Here is a 13,818-nt window from a genome sequence, read left to right as displayed (position 1 = left end):
CATCTAGTTAATTATGACTCATAGCAACCCTATAGGACATAGTAGATCTGCCTTATAGGATTTCCAAGGAGTGACTTGTGGATTCACCGTAGCTCTTAATCACTGTGCCACCAGGGCAATTTGAATCTATATATCTGCCTATCATCTATCTATCTGTCTGTCTGTCGGTCGGTCGGTCTGTCTATCAATCATCTATCTATCTATCCATCATCTATTATCTATCATCTATCTATCATCTATCTATCTGTCTCACTGTCTGTCTGTCTATCTATCTATCTAATCATCTATTCTCTCTCTAACTATCATCTAACCTATTTTCCAAAGCCAAAAAGAAACTCAAATATAAATATAAAATATTGGGGAAAAATACTTGAAAATAGGGACATGGTAGATTATTATTGCTATAAATTGCTATAAAACCATTGCCGTTGAGTTGGTTCCAACTCACAGCGACCCTATAGGACGAAGCAGAGCTGCCCCATAGGGTTTCCAAGGAGTGTCTGGTGGATTCGAACTGCTGATCTTTTTGGTTAAGAGCCATAGCTCTTAAACAGCATGCCACCAGTGTTTCCTATAGCACCTCAGATTATCAATAGCTCTCATTCAAAACCCAAAACAAAAATTTTATAAGAAAATACACATTTTTGCTACATTAAGTAGAGTGAGAAAAATGAAATTAGGGAAAACACATCCTTCTATGCAAGGGTCAAACATTTTTATTCAAGTGAGATGCATATATTAATAACCTAGTGGAATGATTTTTAAAATGAATAAGGTAGTTGATTTAGAGATACCCTAATTTAAATACCCAATGGGACCTGTATATTAACTCTGAAATTAAAGACATGAATGTTCAGATAGCACTTCAACAGCTTCATTAAAATAAAGAGAAAATATCTCTTTTCCACCATGTATATACATACAAGACAGTAGTCTACTGAACATAAAGTATACAATTAACTCTGTAGCAAACAATGGGCCTATTCATCTATAGAGAAATTTTTTACTTATGTATTTAAGAAAAATGAAGTTGAGTGTCAGAAATAATATAATTAGTATCACAAGTGACTACTGACTTTCACTTCTATACTAGTCCTAGACTAACAAAAATATTTAACGAAACTCCTTATTCCTAGTAATTAATATCACCCTCATCATTAGACTAAGAAGACAAAATTATTTACTGTAGTCTGCACAAACAGGAAAAAAGTAATATTTAAGACTTTATAAATTGTCTGAATCCAAGACAAAGTAAGATAATAATTGATTGTGTTTGTTTTTCCTATAGCTACATTTCTTTCCCTACTTTATTTAGACTTTTGAAATTACTAACTGTATCTTGAAGATATTTCAAAATGATGAGTTGAAATGCAACAGATTATAAGACTGATGATTTGGAATCAGAAAAAATAATCATTGAAGAAAATAAGTCAAAGGAACATGGAGCAGTACTGCATCAAAGCTAAAAAATTAATGGCATATACTGGAGAATTTTGATCATACTTACGGAAAATATATAACTCCTAATAATTCTATATGTTTGATAAATTTAAAAAGTCTTTTCATAAAGTAAAAGATGTTGAACATGCATAGTAAATTGACACTGGCAAAGTTGGCAAAATTTTATAAAAACTTATTACAATAATTTATTAAACGTACACAGAAAACACATCTCAAATAATACTTATCCTCTCTCTATTTAGAATATTTAAGCAGAATTCAGATTATTTGGAAATGATTAGCCAATATTTAAATCACTTTTCAAGTCCAAAGGAGAAAGAGAAGAAAGAACTTCGTATTGTAATATGTAAAACTTTAATGTATACGGTACAGTGCATTAGAAGATGTTTAGGCTGATCTGTACTATAATTTTAGGGATCACCTGCCTTGTCAAACTGTGACAAATATTTACACTTGTTTACATTTCTGGTTATCAAGTTTTTCTGATACTAGCTTTAAAAAAGATCCTGTTATTTCTGCTTTTGTGTTTTTTTCCCAATGTCGATTTAATAGGATTCATAAGTGAAATGAAGAACCAGTCAAAGGAGATAGAGTTCATTCTCTTGGGACTGACAGATGACCCAGAGTTGCAAATTGTGATTTTTATATTTCTCTTTCTCAATTACATTTTGGGTGTGATGGGGAACTTAGCTATCATCCCCCTCACGCTGTTGGATCTTCGCCTCAAGACGCCAATGTATTTTTTTTCTCTGAAATTTCTCCCACTTGGAAATCTTATTGACAACAATATCTATTCCTAGATTTCTGACAAGCATTGTTACTAAAAACAAAATCATTTCCTGCAATGGTTGTGCATCTCAATTGTTCTTTTTCCTCTTAATATGTGTTACAGAGTTTCACCTTCTGCCTGCCATGTCTATGACTCTTATGCAGCCATCTGCAAATAGTTGCATTATCCCATCATTATGAGAAGCCAAGTGTGCTACCAACTGGTACTCAGTTCATGGACAGCTGGCTTTCTGATTACCTTTCCACCGTTGGTCATAGGGCTGAAACTAGAATTCTGTTTTTCCAAAGTAATTGATCATTTCATGTGAAATTTCTATCTTACAGATGTCCTGCATAGACACTCACTTCCTAGAATTAATTTCATTTGTTTTTATCAGCTATATAATACTTGTGGTCACATTGCTGTTACTGATTTTTTTCCTATACATATACAATCAAGACCATTCTAAAAATCCTTCCTGCTCAGAAAAGAACAAATTCTTTTTCCACTTGTTCTTCCCACATGATTGTAGTTTCCCTTACTTATGGTAGCTGTATCTTCATTTACATAAAGCCATCAGCAAAAGAAAGGGTGACTTTATCCAAAGGTATAGCTGTCATCTATACTTCATTTGCTCCTTTATTAAATCTCGTCATTTATAGTCTAAGGAACCAGCAAGTGAAACAAGTTTTCAAGGATACATTCAAAAAGATTTTCACTGTTTTCAAAAAATGAGGAAAAAATTTTAAAATCTTGATGTAAACATTAAATAAAGATTATTGCTCCTATGTTCCTGTTTACTTAATCTGTTCTTTCAATTAATTAACTTTCTTATAGCATTTTAAACAAATTCAGTGTGATTCACTCTTTCCTACTTCTCTTTATGATTAATATTTCCTGCAGTGTTATAGAATTCTCCCTTTTAGATTTCACCACAAATTTATTATTGTTATTATTTTTACCTCCCAAGATATGGAACTCTTTCCCTTAAAAAAAAAAAACTAAAAAAAAAAATCCAATTATACTTATATATTAATATACTGTGTACAGAAGTCCTGGTGGTATAGTGGTTAAGTGCTATGGCTGCTAACCAAAAGTTGGCAGTTCGAATCCACCAGGTCCTCTGTGGAAACCCTATGGGGCAATTCTATTCTATCCTATAGGGTCGCTAGGAGTCAGATCAATTCGCCAGCATCGGGTTCGGTTTTTGGTTTTATACCCTGTACAAATGGTTGGATGAGTATAATTGATTAACATCCATTTATTATAGGTACGCTTATCCTAGGTTCTACACTAGTCAAAATTTTGGTCCTTATTAGGATGAAACAGCTTACTGTGGAGGAAACAAAGAAACCAACAAATATCATAGATAGTAATTTCTCTTATAATAGAGCACTATACACAATGATGTGTTCATAGTAATGAATGCTTACTTATTTTAGTGAATCAGGAGTGCAGTTCGAAAAGAGGTGATTCTTGTGACACTTGCAATATACATGAAAGAAAGTGTAAAGGAATGATATAGACATGTATAAGAGCATGCACACTATTTGGGGGCACTAGGAAGTAGTTCAAATATTGCTAGCTAGTATCACTGTCCTGAAAATGAGTAGCATATTGTTTTGTGTCAGCTAGCCAGGTTGTAACTCCAGATTTACATGTCAGCCTGGTTAAGTTTCCCAAACTCTCTATCGATAAGTTTCTCCATTCATGAGATATAAATAACAATTGTTCTTACTTGATAAGGTTATTTTCAGAATGAAATGAAGTATGTATAAAACAATTCACGGTCAGCACGTGGCCTACAATGAGCTCTCAATAAGTGTTAGCTGCCCTTTGGGAGGAAAAATTGTGCCAGTTGGGGTAGATTGTAACAACGCAAGAAAAAGAGGAAGGCTTTAAATCATAAAAATTTTGTTATTTTTGTTGTTAAACAGTGCCGTCAAGTCAGTTCGACTCATAGCGACCCCATGTACAAAGGACAGAAACATGGGTCCTGCGCCACCCTCACAATTGTTGCTATGTTTGAGCCCATTGTGGTAGGCACTGTGTCAATTCATCTTGTTGAGGATCCTCCTATTTTTCGCAGATCTTCTGCTTTAGCAAGCATGATACCCCTCTCAAGGTACTTGTCTCTTATAAAAACATATCTAAAGTACTTGATGTCTCGCCATCCTCATTTCTAAGGAGCACTCATTCTGTACTTTTTTGAAGACAGATTTTTTCACCCTCCAGTCCATAGTATAGTCAATAAAAAAAAAAAAACTTTTTTTTCAATACCCTTTGCCAATGCCATAATTCAAATGCAAAAATTTTTCTTCAGTAATTTTTATTCCTTGTCCTGCTTTTGCATGCATATGTGGCAATTAAAAATATCATGGCTTGGGTGGGGTCCACCTTAGTCCTAAAAGTGAGGTCTTTGTTTTTAACACTTTAAAGAGGTCTTTTGCAACAGATTTGCCCAATGCAATGTGTTGTATGATTTCTTTTTCCATTTGACCTTTTTCTTTTTTTGTATTGTCATTTAGATGAAGGTTTACAGAGCAGATTTGTTGCTCATTAAACAATTAATACACATCGTTTTGTGACATTAGTTACCAACCCCATAACATATCAACGGTCTCCCTTCTCAAACTTGGGTTCTCTATTACCAGATTTCCTGTCCCCTCCTCCCATCTCATCCTTGCCCCTGGGTTTGTGTGACTATTTACTCTCATTTTGTTTTATGAGCCTGTCTCATCTTTGGCTGAAGGGTGAACCTCAGGAATGACTTCAGTACTGAATTTAAAGTGTGTCCAGGGGGCATACTCTGGGTGTTTCTCCAGGCTCTGTCAGAACAGTAAGTCTAGTCTTTTTTTATGAGTTAGAATTTTGTTGTACATTTTTCTCCAGCTCTGTCCAGGACCCTGTATTGTGATCCCTGTCAGAGCAGTACGTGGTGGTAGCCAGGCAACACGTAGTTGTGCTAGACTCAGTCTGGTGGAGGCTGTGGTAGTTGTGGTCCATTAGTCCTTTGGACTAATCTTTCCCTTGTGTCTTTGGTTTTCTTCATTTTCCCTTGCTTCAGATGGGGTGGGACAAGTGGAGTATCTTAGATGGCCACTCACAAGCTTTTAAAATGCCAGAAGCTACTCACCAAAGTAGGCTGTAGAACATTTTCTTTATAAACTATGTTACGTCGATTGAGATAGATGTCCCCCGAGGCTGTGGTCGCCAGCCCACAGCCCAGTAATTCAGTCCCTCAGAGAGTTTGGATCTGTCTATGAAGCTTCCATGTCCTTGCCTTGGTCAAGTTGTGCTGCATTCCCCAGAATTGTGTATTGTCTTACTCTTCACCAAATTTACCACTTATCTATTGTCTAGTTGGCATTTTTCCTTCCCCAACCCTCCCCTTCCTAGGATTGTTTCTTGTTGTGTGTAAGCCTTTTCATGAGTTTTTATAATAGTGGTCTCATGTACTATTTGTCCTTTTGTGATTAATGTATTACACTCAGCATAATGCCCTCCAGATTCATCCATGTTGTGAGATGTTTCACAGATTCATCATTGTTCTTTGTTGTTGCATAGTATTCCATTGTGTGTATGTATTATAGTGGTTTATCCATTCAACTGTTGATGGCACTTAAGTTTTTTCCATCTTTTTGCTATTGTGAATAATGCTGCAATGAACATAGGTGTGCATATGTCTGTCCGTGTGATGGCTCTTATTTCTCTAGCATATATTCCTAGGAGTAGGATAGCTGTGTCATATGGTATTTCTATTTCTAGCTTTTTAAGGAAGCTGCCATATCATTTTCCAAAATGGTTGCACCGTTTTACTTTCCCACCAGCAGTGCATAAGAGATCCAGTCTCTCTGCGGCCTCTCCAACATTTGTTATTTTCAGTTTTTTGGATTTGTGCCAGTAATGTCACGGTGAGACGGTATCTCATTGTAGTTTTGATTTGCGTTTCTCTAATGGCTAGCCATCTCGAGCATTTCCTCATATGTCTGTTAGCTGCCTGAATGTCTTCTTTAGTGAAGTGTCTATTCATATCCTTTGCCCATTTTTTTAAATTAGATTTTTTTTTGTTGTAGAGGTATTGGGTTTTCCTATAGATTTTAGAGATTAGACCTTTGTCAGATTTGCTATAGACAGTTTTTTTCCCAGCGTGTAGGTTGTCTTTTTACTCTTTTAGTGAAGTCTTTTGATGAGCATAAGTGTTTAATTTTTAGAAGATCCCAGTTATCTAGCTTATCTTCTGTTGTTTTTGTATTGTTAGTTATGGTTTGTATGCTATTTATGCCATGTATTTGGGCCTCTAGTGTTGACCCTGGTTTTTCTTCTATGATCTTTATAGTTTGGGGTTTTATATTCAGGTCTTTGATCCATTTGAATTAGTTTTTGTTTATGGTGTGACATATGGGTCTTATTTCATTTTTTTACAGGTGGACATCCAGTTTTGCAGGCACCATTTATTAAAAAGACTATCTTTTCCCCATTTAACAGTCTTTGGACCTTTGTCAAAGATACAGTGACCAGGTGGGTGGACTTCTGCCTGGGCTCTCAGTTCTGTTCCACTGGTCAAAGTGTCTGCCGTTGTACCAGTACCAGTTTTTTTGACTACCATAGCTGTATAGTAGGCTCTAAGGTCAAGTAGTAGGAGTCCTCCTACTTTGTTCTTTTACTTCAATAGTGCTTTACTTATCTGGGGCCTCTTTCCTTTCCACATAAACTTAATGATTACTTTTTCCATCTCTTTGAAGAATGCTGTTGGTATTTGGATCAGGATTGTATTGCATTCGTAGATTGCTTTGGGTAGAATTAACATTTTCACAATGTTGAGTCTACCTATCCATGAGCGTGGTAGGTTTTCCATTTATGTTTGTCTATTTGGTCTCTTGACATAGTGTTTTGAATCTTTCTTTGTATAGGCCCTTTATGTCTCTGTTTAGATTTATTCCTAAGTATCTTGTTTTGTTTGTTTGTTTGTCTTTAGTTGCTATGATAAATGGTGTTGCTTTCCTGATTTTCTTTTTGTTTTTCTCTTTATGATGTATAGGAATCTGACTGATTTTTCTATGTGTATCTTTTATCGACTCGAAGGCAGTGGTTGGTGGGTGGATCTTTTATCCTGCTACTCTGCTGAATCTTTCCGTTAGGTCCAGCAGTTTTCTTGTGTAGGCGTTGGGTTCTTCATGTATAGTAATTTTACTTCTTCCTTACCAACTTGGATGTCCTTTACTTCTTTTTCTTGCCTTATTGCTCTAGCTAAGACTTCTAGCACAATGTTAAATAAGATTGGTCTTCTTGTTTTTGGGGGAGGGGGGATGTTTTCATCCTCTCTCTGTTAAGAATGATGTTGGCTGTTGGATTTGTATGAATGCAATTTATTACATCAAGGAATATCCCTCTATTCCTGTTTTGCTTGGTTGGTATCTGGCGGAGGCTGTCTTAAGTGCTAGATTCAGGTGGTTGTCCAATATTGTTTGTTTTCTAACTGAAGGACTCCCTTTAATAATTCTTGTAAGTTTGGTCTGGTTTTTCCATATTCCTTTCATTGCTGTTTATCTGGAAATGTCCTAATTCTGCCATCATATTTCAGTGAGAGTTTTGCAGGATATATTATTCTTGGTTGGCAGCTTTTTGCATCACTTGATTTCCTGACTGCTGTTTTCATGGGTGTTGGTTGTGAATCCAATTAAAATGAAATCATCAGCAACTTCAACATTTTCTCCTCTTATCATGATATTGCTTATTTGTCCAGTTTTAGGATTTTTTTTCCTCTATGTTGAGGTTTAATCTACAAAAAAGTTTATATGCACTGAAAATGCACTGGCACCTAGTCTGGTAGGTCTGAACCAAAACCAAACTCACTGCCGTCTAGTCGATTCCGACTCATAGCGACCCTCTAGGGCAGAGTAGAACTGCCCGATAGAGTTTCCAAGGAGCACTTGGCAGATTCGAACTGCCGACCTCTTGTACTTAACCACATAAATTTAGTGTGATTAGATTATTGAGGTAAAAATTCTATGTGTCATACCTAAAATAACTTTTCAAATCACATTGAATAGAAACGTGAACTGTAGGTGATTCTGTAGCAGATGTTTCATATAGGATTTTCTTTTTTTGGTATAAGCATTTACGTGATCAGATATTTACTTCATAAAGATTTCTCTGCCAAATGTTCTAAGGTTAGATTTTGAGACGTTTGTGTTTAGAAAGACAAGTTGGAGGGCCAACGCTTTAAGCTCAATAAGGTATTCCAAATGTTTAAAACACAATAGTGGCAGTGAATCGAAAGCTCAGGGAGTGAACTCAAGAGATGTTTAGGAGAACAAACTGAGGGAAACTATTGAACATTTGCATATCTGGAATAAGTGAAAGAAAGTTATAAAATGTTTGTTCTTGGGCCTAACCTACTTTCTACATCTGCACGTAAACACTCAAGTATTTAATGTCTTTTAAAAGAGAAAGCTTTATTAATATACTGTCAGATTTTTTAAAAATCACCTGCAAAACATATGAGGTTCCAAACTGGATATAATTTGGCATAACAGACACATGAGTGAAGAATTCACTAGATGTTTGATGGTATAACTATTATATATATGGGCCTGAATAGATATCATTTAGTTCAGATTTGTGTTGAAATTTGTTTTACAAATTTTTAAAGGTAGCATTGTGGGACATCTACTTTTCCTTGGCAGAGAGAAGAGTGTGAGGTTATGTGATTATATTCAAGGCCCTGAGAACCTCCATGCACACTGAGTTTGTTTCCTCAATTAGTTCCTTAAAAAAAAAAAAAAAACTAGACCTTTTAACTTCTTGCACTAAAATCTTTCCAATAAGCAGAGAAAAGAAAATCCTTGCTTTTAACATATAAAGAAGTAATTTATGTGACAATATTTTTACAAAGAATAAATGGGACAGAGATTTATTAAATATTATTGAAAGTAAGATATTATTAATTTGAATTTGTTCTAATTTGCTAAGTATAATCTTCACAGACTTTTTAAGAAAATAATATAAAATATATATTGGAAAATATACAACAGGAAATTTTAAAATTACACTAGAAATTACTGATTTAACACAATAGAGGCCTGAAATCAAGAAATAGACCAACTAAAAATGACATAAGACCTATAGAAAATAAATTGCAAGAAGGAAAACAGAAGTCATCTATTTAAATTAAATTTAAATAGTGAAACAACTCAACTGAAAGGCAGAAGTTGGAAAAATGCATGAAAAAGGAAACATGATACAAATATGCATCAGTCTACAACAGACACACTTAAGATGTGAAGACACAAATCGGGTGAAAATAAAGAACGGTGAAACATAAGCCATCTGCTGTGAATTGAAAGTGTCACTGCAAGTGATGAAGTCTTATCCCTTATGCCTGTCAGTGTAACCTTGTTTGGGGAAATAGGGTTATTCTTTCAAGATAGTATCAGAGTAAGGTAGGTTCTGATCCTAATAACTTCTGACGGAAGTGTTATAAAAGGAGAGAACAGACAGGGAAATGTAGAGAGTCACACAGGCAACAGAGACACCATGTGAAGATAGAGGCCAATGAGCCTACATGTATCCAAGGACTGTCAAAAAAAGCCAGGGGCTACAAGAAGCCAGAAGAGAGAGGAGGATATTCCCCCAGAACAAAAAGAGAAAGATAATAGCCCTGCCAGTACCCTAAATTTGGACCTCTAACCTCCAAAATTGTGAGAGAATATATTAATGTGTTATGGAAGCCCTAGGAAACTAAGACACCAAGCGAGCAGTATCAGAGGAAAGCTGAATTAGCTATACTAATATCTGACATATTAGACTTTGAGTAAAAAAAGTTACCAGACAAAAAGAACATTTAAAAATTATAAAAGTGTTAATCCATTGGGAAGATCAAGTAATTAGGAAAATATTCATTGGAGTGGAAGCCCAGATGGAAGAGTAGTCAGATGCACTAAGCCATCCCGCTGCAACAAAGACATGACAAAACAAGTAAAACATATACAGACATCAATCGTGGATCCCTGAACCTTAAATGAAGGGTTAAAGTATTAGATGGAAGTTACTGAGAACAAGAAACTGATATAAAACGGAGCAGGAAGAGAGATACAGAGTGGAGATTCCCTTGCCAAACAGCATGACTCAGCGTGGCCATTTTGGAATAAAACCAACAACCCCGCATACAGAAAGGCACCTCCACAGGATTCCCAATAAGAGATAGAGGCACAACACAGGCATACCCAGGGCTAAGTAAGATCACATTTGCTGCCTGCAACTCAAGGAGGAGACCAAAATCTTTCCAGTGGAAACTACAGGGGAGCAATCCTACACTCCCCACCCCTCTGGTGAACAGCAGCTATAACCACCCCATCCTGGCAACCCCAAATGCCAGGAACCACAGTACCAACCCACCCTGTTGCCCTCCTCCATTTGGCATCCTCTGCCCCTGCCTTTGCCCCCCACCTCTTCCACCTTCTGGCTGTGGCCCCAGTAGGACCTGGCCCAAACAACTGGCCCTTTCCTGTAGGCTCCAGATGACTCCTGCCACCCACTGTGGCCCCAAGGGGACTAGACATGAACCTCAGGCCCTTCCCTGACAGCTCCAGACATCTACTGCCACCAGCCTCACCCCAGACGGTACACAAGCAGGATTCCAGACTCTTCCTCGCTGGCTCTGGGCCCCTTGTGCTGTCCACCACGGCCCCAAGGAGACCCGGTTAGGAGCCCAGACCCCTCCCTGCCTGCAACAGAAACCCGAACACCACCCATCTGGTGAAAGAGATCAAGGAAAATGCAGACAAAACTAACCAATATATAGCCAAAGTCAAAGAAAACACAGACAAATCAATAAGAGAATTCAGAAAAAATAATACAGAATAAAATTTCAAAATTAATAATTAGAAATCTTACAAAAACAGCAATTACAAATCAAAATGATGATCAACAAGATTTCAGAAATGACAGTACCATAAAAGGTTTGAGGAGCAGGTTTGAAACAATGGAAGACAGGATCAGAAAAACTGAAAACAAATCTTTGGATGCCAATTTGTTTGAGAAAAGTCAGAGAAAAGAATGAAGAAAAATGAAGAAACCATGGGAATGATGTGGGATACAATCAAGAGCAAAATTTTGTGAGTGATTGGAATTCCAGAATAGGGGGAGAAAATGGAAAACACAGAAGATCATTCAAGATTTGCTGACTGAAAACTTTCTTAGTATGAAAGATGAAATCTAACTATCTGAGAAGTTCAACAAACCCCATATAGGATTGTTGTTGTTTGGTGCTGATGAGTCAGTTCTGACTCATAGTGAGCCTATGTACCACAGAAAAAAACACTGCCTAGTCCTGTACCATCCTTATAATCATTGTTATGCTTAAGGCCCTTGTTGCAGCCACTGTGGCAATAGATCTCATTAAGAGTCTTCCTCTTTTCCACTGACCCTGTACTTTACCAAGCATGATGTCCTCCAGGGACTGATCCCTCCTGACAACATGTCCAAAGTATGTAAAATGCAGTCTTGACATCGTTGCTTCTAAGGAGCATTCTGGTTGTACTTCTTCCAAGACAAATTTGTTCATTGTTTTGACAGTCCATGGTATATTCAATATTCTTTGCCAACACAATTCAAAGGCATCAATTCTGTTTCACTCTTCTAATTCGCTGTCCAGCTTTCAAACACATAAGATGTGGCTGAAAATACCATGGCTTAGGTCAGGTGCACCTTAGTCTTCAAGGTGACATCTTTGCTTTTCAACACTTTAAAGAGGTCATTTGCAGCAGATCTGCCCAATGCAATGCAGCTTTTGATTCTTTGACTACTGTTTCCATGGGTGTTGATTGTGTATCCAAGTAAAATGAAATCCTTGACAACTTCAACCCTTTCTTCATATTTCAGAGTGTGGTTTATTGGTCCAGTTGCAAGGATTTCCTGTCTCCTTTATTTTGAGGTGTAATCCATCTTGAAGATCTTTGATCTTCATCAGTAAGTTCTTCAGTTCCTCTTTACTTTCAGCAAGCAAGGTTGTGTCATCTGCGTAATGCAGGGTGTTAAGGAGTCATCTTCTAATCGTGATGCCCCGTTCTTCTTCATATAGTCCAGCTTCTCAGCATACAGATTGAAAAGGTATGGTGAAAGGATGCAAACCTGACGCACACCTTTCCTGACTTTAAACCATTCAATATCCCCTTGTTCTGTCCAAACAACTGTCTCTTGGTCTATGTACAGGTTCCTCATGAGCACGTTTAAGTGTTCTGGAATTCCTATTCTTCATGATGTTATCCATAATTTGTTATGATCCACACAGTTGAATGCCTTCTCATAGTCCATAAAACACAGGTAAACGTCTTTCTGATATTCTTTGGTTTCAGCCAGGATCCATCTGACATCAGCAATGATATCCCTGGTTCCACGTCCTCTTCTGAATCTGGCCTGAATTTCTGGCAGTTCTGTGTCAATATATTGCTTCAGCCACTTTTGAATGATCTTCAGCAAAATTTTGCTTACATGTGATATTAATGGTATTGTTTGATAATTTCTTCATTAGATTGGATCCCCTTTCTTGGGAATAGGCATAAATACGGATCCCTTCCAGTCAGTTGGCCAGGAAGTTGTCTTCCAAATTTCTTGGCATAGATGAGTGAGCACTTCCAGTGCTGCATCCATTTGCTGAAACATCTCAATTGATAGTCCATCTATTCCTGAAGCCTTGTTTTTCCTCAGTGACTTCAGTACAGCTTGGATATCTTCCTTCAGTACCATCGGTTCCCGATCATTTGCTACCTCTTGAGATGGTTGCCCCCCGACTAATTCTTTTTGGTGTAATGACTCTGTGTATTCCTTCCATCTTCTTTTGATGCTTCCTGCATTGCTTAATATTTTCCCCATAGAATCCTTCACTACTGCAACACGAAGCTTGACTTTTTTCTTCAGTTCTTTCAGCTGGAGTAATGCTGAGCATGTCCATCCCTTTTAGCTTTCTATCTCCAGCTCTTTCTACAAGCCGCCCTTTGAAGTCTTCTGTTCAGTTCTTTTACTTTGTCATTTCTTCCTTTTGCTTTAGCTGCTCGATGTTTGAGCACAAGTTTCAGTCTCCTCTGACATCCATCTTGGTCTTTTCTTTCTTGCCTGTCTTTTCAATGACCTCTTGCTTTCTTCACATATGATATCCTTCATGTGATTCCACAACTCATCTGTCCTTTGGTCATTAGTGTTCATCGCATCAAATCTATTCTTCAGGAAGTCTGTAAATTCGGGTGGGATATACTCAAGGTCATATTTTGGCTCTTGTGGATTTGCTCTGATTTTCTTCAGTTTCAACTTGAACTTGCTTAAGAGCAATTGATGGTCCGTTCCAGACTCAGCCCCTGGCCTTGTTCTGACTGATGATATCAAGCTTTTTCATCATCTTTTTCCACAGATGTAGTCAATTTGATTCCTGTGTATTCCATCTGGTGAAGTTCATGTGTATAGTCACTGTTCATGTTGGTAAATATCCTCTTTGTTTACTATCCTTTTTGTTAGGCAGAGATAAATCTACTGTGGTGTATTCAAGAGAGAATCAGAAAATCTGTTTAAAAATACTGTTATTGATTCTGTGT

This window comes from Loxodonta africana, unplaced genomic scaffold, assembly GCF_030014295.1.
Source record: "Loxodonta africana isolate mLoxAfr1 unplaced genomic scaffold, mLoxAfr1.hap2 scaffold_120, whole genome shotgun sequence".
Lineage (NCBI taxonomy): Eukaryota > Metazoa > Chordata > Mammalia > Proboscidea > Elephantidae > Loxodonta > Loxodonta africana.
This window is presented reverse-complemented; position numbering follows the sequence as displayed.